The following is a 9,632-nucleotide window of genomic DNA, read 5'->3' as shown; positions in this document are numbered from 1 at the left end:
AGGTCATCTTACAGCCCATTGTTATGCTAAGAAGGATGATATCCACAGTGGTAAATTACAACAAGAAAACCATGCATTGTCTTCTCATGACAAAATGAAGACCAAAATGAGTGTTTGTTTATTATGTAGCATATGATGAATACTATTACAAGAAAGGGGATACATGATGATGTATGATTTGTCAATTTTGGTGACCCTAATCATATGATGAGTCATGCTAAATGGTTTAGAAAGAAAAATGATTTACAAAATCTAGGTTATGTGTAGAGTGATGATGATTCATGCCATCGAGTTTCACACATTGAAAAGACTCCCTTGTCCTTTCACGATGGCCAAAAAAAGTGTTTTTCAAATGTATTACATGTGCCATCAATCACAAAGAATTTAGTGTCTATTGGCCAATTGATAAAGCAAGGGTTGCAGGTTTGATTTAGTACAAAATTTTATTTTGGAGAAGACTTTAATGATAAGTGTAGATTGATCACAAAAGAAAGTAGAGCTCATTATATATTCACTTTAGATGCTAGAATTCCTACTATGAATGCTGCTACGTATACTAAAGGCCAAGGAGTGATTGCAATTAGTAAAATATAGCACAAATACATTGGAAATACATGTTTCTAGTCTAATAAGGTTATGATTCTTGATTTTGTTTTTGCACATAACTATTATGATCACCATCATCATCCAATGTATTACCACTAGATGCATATCAACTACTTATCTAATTTAAAAGAACATCCATGCTCACTCTAAACTCATCTTTTCTTTGTGCAATCCCATTTTGTTGTGGGATATATTTGTAAGTAAATGGTCTCTTTATCCCATGACACCTCAAGAAGTCCCTGAACTCATTAGAGAGATAATTGTCTCTTTCATGTGACCTCAAGTACTTAACTTTGAAGTATGTTTCTATTTCAGTAGTAGCCTTGAAAGTTTTGAAGCGCTCAAAAAATTAGTAGGTATAAGTGTAGACTGATTGGAAAAGGCTATGCTCAAACATATAGCAGAGATTATGAAGAGGCATTCACTCCAATTGCTAGCATGATAATATGTGTGATTGCTTTGATAGCAGCCAAAGATTGGACTTTGTAGCAAATGGATGATAATAATGCATTCTTGCATAGTGAGTTGTAGGAAGAGGTGTATATGGAGCAACTAATAGCTTATGAAGATTTAGATCATCCCACATATTTGAGGCCTTTATAATGTCAAAGAGGGGTGACATGCATTAAAAGTTGAAGGCCCAGCCAAGTGTTATCATTGTGATCAAAAGGGACATTTGCACAAGGATTGCAAAGAATTAGCATCTTTTTTTAAGGCAAAGATGAAGATGAAGCAAGTTCCTAATTCCTATGCTCTATCATCCTCTTTCTCAGACTCTAACTTGGATCGTGTCCAAGGCCAAGGCCAAGAAAGGGACATGATCATCTTCTTCAAACTGCAAAAAGGGCTTTGCGTCTCCTCTTGTTTTCTAATACTGGTGATGCAATGATCCCTAGTGACTCTCCAATGCAAGAGAGGATGTGTAAGCACGCGGTGAGATAGGGAAAGTACACCTCATCCATACAAATATATAGTTACACAAGTTCTAGAAAGGAGCATCCCTTACACATCAAATGAATTCTGACAAGTTTTGAAATCCTAGAGTTAATATTGACATCCAAGTTCATGATAGGCTATTATTTCACAGAGCGGTATTAGCTCCTAGTTGGAGCTCATATGAGGTGACACTTTGGTAATCTTGATGAAAGGCAAGTAATCTATGGTCATGTATGTTTAAAGGCATTTTTGATGGGATAATCTTGTACTAGACGCTTGACATCGACACTTAGATTCTCTTTGAGATGCCTTAATGGTGGCTTCCAGACCCACTGCTTGGATATCCATGGTCCTATTTTGGTGGTCTTTGTTGTATGGACTATGATGAGTCATTTTTATTCTATCATTCTATTATATCAAATTACCCATGATCGAAGAGAGGGTCTTAGAAATTTGATTAGCTTGTGTGAGTCTCATTGATACTTGACATTTCTCACAACCCTTTCTTCCTACATAAGGACCCAGTCACACCAAGATGTGTACTTCCAGGCTATTCAAAGAGTGTATTTTCATGGCTCTTTTTATATAAATCAAATTAAAGCATGATGTTGGGATACTTTAGCCATGGAATTTTCATTATGATCTAAGATGAATAGTTTCTCTATCCAATAGAAGTTGTGTGTGATAATGATTGACTGTGAAGGAGCTTGAATATAAATGACAAAACTATGCCATAAATAGCAGCATATTGATCTGCATAAAATGATTAAATAAACATCATAATGGTCACAATAAAATGTCCAAAATACTTGGAAATGTCAAGTATGAATTAGACTCACACAAGCTAATTAGATTGCTAACATCCTCTCTTAGATCATGGGAAATTTGATATAATAGAATGATACGATGATAATGACTCATCATAGTCCATACAACAAAGACCACTAAAATAGGACCACGGATATCCAAGCAGTGGGTTGTGAAGCCACCACTAAGGTGTCTCAAAGAGAATCTAAGTGTCGATGTCAAGCATCTAGTATAAGATTATCCCGTTAAAAATGCCTCTAAACATATGTGACCATAGACTACTTGCCATTGGTTAAGATCACCAAAGTGTTGCCTCATATGAGCATGAACAACGAGCTGATGCTGCTCTATCAAATAATAACGAATGAACTTGGATGTCAATCTTAACTCAAAATTTTTAAAACTTGTCAGACTTCAGTTGATGTGTTAGGGATGCTCCTTTCAAGAACTTGTGTGCCTATATATCTATATAGATGAGGCGTACTTGTGCTATCTCACCACCCACTTACACGTCCTCACTTGCATTGGAGAGTCATAAGGGATGATTGCATCATCGATATTAGAAACCAAGAGGAGATTCCAAGCCCTTTTTGTGGTCTGAAGAAGATGAGCATGCCTGTTTCTTGGCCTTGGCCTTGGCCATGATTCAAGTCAGAGTCTAAGAAAGAGGATGATTGAGTAGAGGAGTTAGGATCTTGCTTCATCTTTATCTCTACCTTCCTTGAAGTTGCAAACTCTTTGCAATCCTTGTACAAATGTCCCTTTTTATCACAATGATAACAGTTAGCTAGGCCTTCCTCTTTGACATTATAAAGGCCTCCCATATATGGGATGCTCTAAATATTCATAACCTGTTGGGTGCTCCATATACACCTCTTCCTACAACTCACTATGAAAGCATGAATTCTTTACATCCATTTACTACAAACTCCAATCTTTGGCTGCTATCAAACAAATCACACATCTTGTCATGCTAGCAATTGGAGTGAATGTCTCTTCATAATCTATGCTATATGTTTGAGCATAGCCTTTTGCAATCAATCTATCCTTATACCTACTAACATAACCATCTGCATTATGCTTGATTTTATAAATACACTTATAGCCAATAAATTTCTTGCCTTCAGGAAATGGTACCAAATTCCAAGTCATATATGGCTTCTAATGTATCCATCTCATTCATTGGTGCATCCTAATGAGCATGACCAATAGCATCCTTAGAGCAAGAGTGGACTCAACATTCTCAACCACCTTTATCATATAAGCATAATGGTGAGTTTCATAACCTTTAAAACCAATTCTTTTAATAGGGTACCTTACCGTACTAGACCTGTGTACCATTGGATCACTCAGTAGAGTCTTTGTGTTACTATGTGCTCTTTGTACATTTGATGTCCTGATTGAAGGAATACCAAGCTTATCATCCAAGATCTTTGAACCATTGGACTCTCCAATAGATCCCAAATGACTCGTAGATGCATCATTACCATCTGACACTTTCTTATTCCCTTTGTCTATACTTGTAATACTTGTAGATGCACCTGAAGTTGTGTGGCTACTCCTTAGTCTCCCAAACCAATGGCTAATTGTAGATATAGTACTAGATGATGTTTTTGGTCTACTAAGGTTGTGATTCTTTCTTTTCTTTTTGCATATAACTATTATGATCACCATCATCATCCAATGTATCACCACTAGATGCATATCAACTGCTTATCTCATTAAAAATAACATCCCTGCTTACTCTAAACTCACCTGTAATGAATAACGACAATTACCCTTTATGTTCTAAGAGTATCTAATAGAAATACACTTTTTAGCAAGGGATCAAGTTTCTTTTACAACTCATGTGGTACATGAACATATACAAGACAACCAAACACTTTTTCAGGTGTGATACATTGAACTTTTTGCTTATAAAGAATTCTTCATGGGTTATGCCATGAAGTATAATTGTGAAAGCTATTGATAATATAGACATCAATATAAGTATCTTCATATCAAGAATATTTTAGCATATTCTTTTCAAACATCAATGGTCATGCAACTTCTGTAATATGTTTATTTTTTCTTTCAATAATCCCATTTTTATATGGGATATACTTGTGAGTAAAGAGTCTCTTTATCCCATGAGACCTCAAGAAGTCATTGAACTCATTAGAGAGATAATTTCATTTTCCCTCTGACCTCAAGTACTAACTTAAGTATGTTTTTATTTCAATAGCAGCCTTGAAAGTTTTGAAGCGCTCAAATACATTGCTCATTTTCTTCATGAAATATATGTATAGCTTTCTTGAACAATAATCAATAAACATGATAAAGTATTTTCTACCACCAAGAGATATATTCTATGTAGGCCCCAAAATATGCGTGTTCACAATATCAAGTATACTTCTACCCATATCTCTATCATGCAAAAAATATTATCTTGCTTGCTTACCAAATTGTCATGCTTTATACACTTTATGAAATTTTGTAACTCTGAAAACAAGAAACCTTGTAATCAGCCCTTTAAAATACATTAATTTTAACATTTACACATTTGTATATCTAATATATTTGTGCTATATTTTAATGTTTGCAATCACTCATTTGCCTTTAGTTTACATAACATCATTCATAGTAGGAATTCTAGCATCTAAAGTGAACATGTGATGAACTCTAGTTTCTTTTGTAATCAATCTACACTTATCATTAAAGTCTTTTACAAAATAACATTTTGCATTAAATCGAACCCGCAACCCTTGCTCTTAGGGGGATCACCTTATAGAAGCCCTCTATATCATGTGCATTCAAAGGATAGTTTAAAAGCCCATTTTAAAAAATTTAAACCATTTATATATACCCCTTGTGTGAATTTTGGAGGCAATAGTTATATCCCTTCTATAAATCTAAAATTCAAAGAGAGTGTATTTTCATGGCCCCTTCTATATAATTCAAATTAAAGCATGATGCTGCAATACTTTAGCCATGGAATTTTCACTATGATCTAAGATGGATATTCCCTTCCTCCAATAGAACCTGTATGTGATAATGACTAATTGAGAGCAAAAACCTTTGGGATGGGATGGATTGTAAGAAGCTGGGAAGAATAGGGATTTAGTGTGTAAATAATATTGATGCCATGTCACATTGACATTGTTATAAAAGGAGAGGACAAGTGAATTTTTTCTCATCTTTAACAAATTAATACAATATTTTCCTTCTCCTCTTCACCTTGCTCTCAACGTCAATGGCTTCTTTCTCTTTCATGTATTTCTCTATCCTATTCTAGTATTTCTCTCTCCTTGTCCTTCTTTTTCTCACTTTTCCTTATCTCTCTTCTATAGTCTTCTCTCTCCTCTTTTTCTCTCTCTAGTTCACTTCCAAGCTTGCTATACTAATCATCAACTTCATTCTCAGCATCCAAAGCTCTATGTACTCCAAGACAGAAGCCTCACAAAACCCATGTGTCTACAACCCTTATGTAAACTATGGTTTACAATAGAATGTTAGAAATTTGTACCTTCTAGCATGTCATGATGCTCTTCACCTTTAAGCTATACTACAGTATCCTGTAGAGCATCTTCATGTGTTTTCTTTACAGCTAAAAATCTTTCCAAGTTGCGCATCTCCTTGCGTATTCTTGCTGACTCTTTCCCAACCTATCACACATATACCAACCACAGTGTTTGAGAAAGCACAATGAAATCATGTGAAGTCATATGTATATAGTGAAACTTGCAAGGTGTATGTCTCACCTTGAACATAAAACATTAACATACACTATGTAGCTCACTACGAACTTATTCAAGTTCTGCACCCAATTGCTCCTCTTCTGATACACTCTCTAGATTATCTGTCTCCTTCTTAAGCAAAGAAGAATTCTATTAAGAAAAGAAAAGCTTGTAAATTCCAGCAAAGTGCCTGACCAAACACTATACCAGTACATATTGGGATAAGAAAGCATAACCATGCACAAAGTTTAATTATAGCTTAGAAAATGGGAAAGCAGAGTGATAACAAGCTTGCAATTCAATTGCACACCTTTTTAATACTGGAAGATTCAACTAGAGATGTGAAGAAATTAGTTCCATAATATTCCACCCACCGATTCAGGTACTTTTCTAGCTTTTCTTGAAGAATATTGAACATTGCATCAAAGCCCTTTAAGACAACACAAATAAGTATCAAGAAAGACCTGCACAATGAATAGAAAGAGGCTCAATAGTGTCTCTATGCACATATATATGCTTTCTCATTATCCAATCTACTAGACAACTTTCTCATTGCCTAAAAGAGCTCACGTTTAAAATCTAGAAACGATCAGTTTTGGAATGGATCCAATAATCAGCACCTTGGAATCATATGAGCTAAGAAAACCAGTGTCACTAAAACCCAGCTAAGTAAGGTGAGAGCAAGGACTCAAGGGCAATGGCCCTTCCAACACTTTTCTTCGTTGTTCTACCACATTGAATATCGTGAATTGCATCAGGTGAAATGAATACACAATCAGAGAAAAAGAATCATGCAATTTCATCACACACCAAGACAACAATTATTTGTAGTATTACGACTATGCTTGACATAAGATGCATCTACCTGCTGGTCATAAGACAAGGGAGAGCTTGCATGTAGAACAATAGGGAGAAGCTCCTTCTCACCTGCCATGGTGACCACTGGTCCTACCAAAGACAGCAAGGAAGTCTGCAATATACAAATGACAATAGTGAATAACAATCAAGCCAAGTCACAAGTAGCTTTATTCAAGATCATATTCATACTTCAGACTTTGAAAATGAGGTAGCACCTACAAACCACCTTCAAAAAATAGTCGAAGGTGGTTGAGACTAGTTGAGACAACTACCCATCCACATCCAAGAGCTAATGCCTTGCCTCCTCCTCTGTTGCAAACTGCATCGATCACTGAATCATTACCAAGAAAACTTATCATTACATCATTCATTTATGAGAAGCACAGTAGACATTACTGCACAAAAAGTTAATTGAAATCAAATGGGTGGACCTTACTATTGTTTGCCTAGCTACTTAAAGGCAGATAAAGTATGGTACTTGGATTCTTTTCCCCATTCCTATGAGATGCAAAAATGCAGCCACTATCATTCATAGCAGCCATTTTGAAGCCAAAATAGTCTATCATTGAGGACATAGGAACCCCTTTCCCTGCATCATGAAATTCCACCTACAAATCACCAAGAAAAATCAATGGTGCAATAGAGCCTGGTTTGACTATTGTGATCAATGATCATCACACATCTGATTATGAGAACATTGCAAGGGAGAAAGCACCTCTATGTGTGACAGCTCTTCATTCTAACAACTAATGATGCTACCTATGAGATTGTAAAAAGGAAAATGGGGCTTTCCTAAACTCGGCATAGTAGAGAAAGGTTGAAAAGGAGTTTGTAATGCAGGCACTAGGTGTCCACCTATAGTGACTCCAAACGAGAAGCTTATGTTTTTATTCTAGAGCAGAGCCTCAGCTTTAATAGAGAATGACTGCTAGAGCCTGTCATGACCTTTGTTCGTTTCCTTCTTTCTTAAATCAAGATGTGAAGGAGAATTGGATCTTCTATCAGGTGAAGATCCACCTTCTTCCTCACTATGAAGCTGCTCTCCATCCTCCCCATCAACACTAAAGTGCAGCATCACTTCTCTATCAATAACTAAAGGCAAACTAGCATCACTACCAGGTAGAGTCATGTGAGATGGAATAACAAGTTCCCAAATACCAAATTTTTTGTTCAAGTTACCAATGGCTAAAGCATTTCCTTTCGGTCTCCACACTAAGCTGCAGATTTGAGATTCAAACTTATGGCAGTATATGTCTTGCATGTTATCCACATCCCATATGATGACCTGATTGTCACCTCATGCGGTTGCAAGGTATTTGCCATTTGGTGACCAGGCTAATCAGCCAACTAAAGTTGAATGCCCACCTTTGAGGCTAAAGACCTTTTCACCTATATCCTGATCATACATAATCACATCCATACCATTTTTTGTGCCAAGAACTACCAAGACATCTCCCTTTGGATGCCAAGAAATTCCATTCCTCCTAGGGTGCAGCATGGTACAGTGTGTGGATTTTCTTGATAGATGAGAGGCACCAGCACATGATAGAGCCATCACTACTAGCAGAGCTAATGCCAAAAACTCATTGTTGGGGTCAAGTGCAAGGCTAATGATAGGTGCATTGTGGCCTTTAAGGACTCTCACAATAGAGCTATCAATGGTACTGATAATCTTGATGCCATCATCCTCTCCTCCTGCTACAAGCAAAGAGCCTATGGAACTGAAGGAAATGGCATGGATGGGAAAAGTAAAGTGAGTAAGTGCTTTGGAACTCTCAATATGAGAAAAACAAAGAGGAAGGATATGAGAAACACTCACTCTACAACTCGATCTCTGCAATGGACAAGGGCTATCCTGAGTTAAACAAATTGGTTAACATAATAAAAATTAATGTGATCCTGTGTCTAAGGCTCTAAGCCATGAACTCATGTCATGGTAAAATTCATGCAATCCTGTATTAGTTTGAAGGTGTGAAGAGACAAAAGAATGAAATTGTGACTGCTAGAGAAGATCTCATGCCATGTAGTGTCTCTGAATAAATCTATATGTTGTAAATAGATATCTTCACAGAGGAGCATTTAGTTCCAAAAAACAAGAACTTGAATGAAATGTTGCAATGTCTGATTGCATTTAGAGAGTAAAGAGTGAGAGTACGAGTGTTGGGAAACATCTGGTGCAACATTGTGTCCACAAAAGAACTTTGCATAGATTTCCAGAAAACAAACATTTTGTGAGTGAAATGTTGCAATGCATGAAAGCATTTCTCTCGTGTAGCATTATGTCCATAAATAATTTTGCATATACTTCCAGAAAACAAACATTTTATGAATCAAATGTTGCTATGCCTGAAAGCACTCAGAGAGTAAAGAGCAAAATAGTCATAGTTGGTAAACATCTAATGCAACATAATGTAGTTCCAAAATTTGCATGCTGTGAATATAGATCTACATGTGTTTCCACAAAATGAAGTTTTGCGAAGGAAAGATATAGAATGAGCATAGTTCTTTTGAATTTCCATTAGAGATTCATCAGAAAAACTACATGGCGATGATGGAAAAAAAAAACTAGATAGGAGATGAGCTTGACTAAGTGATCGAGGGAACCAGAAGCAAAGGTGAGGCCAAAGGGAGAGAGGGCAAGGGAGGTGAAGGCGAAGAGATGGTGGGAGAGGCACTGAGAAGGGGCGAGAGAGGAAAGTGGGCAAGTGA

At 36.5% G+C, this 9,632-nt stretch overlaps 1 pseudogene; it reads right to left on the bottom strand.

The window, feature by feature from the left end:
- Positions 1 to 5,888: 5,888 nt before the first annotated feature.
- Positions 5,889 to 7,728, bottom strand: LOC148028488 (protein ENHANCER OF LHP1 1-like; annotated as a pseudogene).
- Between the last annotated feature and the right edge of the window lie 1,904 nt (positions 7,729 to 9,632).

This window comes from Lygodium microphyllum, chromosome 11 (assembly GCF_053477565.2).
Source record: "Lygodium microphyllum isolate KBCC chromosome 11, Lygodium_microphyllum_v1.1.10, whole genome shotgun sequence".
Classification (NCBI taxonomy): domain Eukaryota; kingdom Viridiplantae; phylum Streptophyta; class Polypodiopsida; order Schizaeales; family Lygodiaceae; genus Lygodium; species Lygodium microphyllum.
The sequence above is the reverse complement of the archived record's forward strand: the minus strand, read 5'-3'. Positions and strand labels throughout refer to the sequence as shown.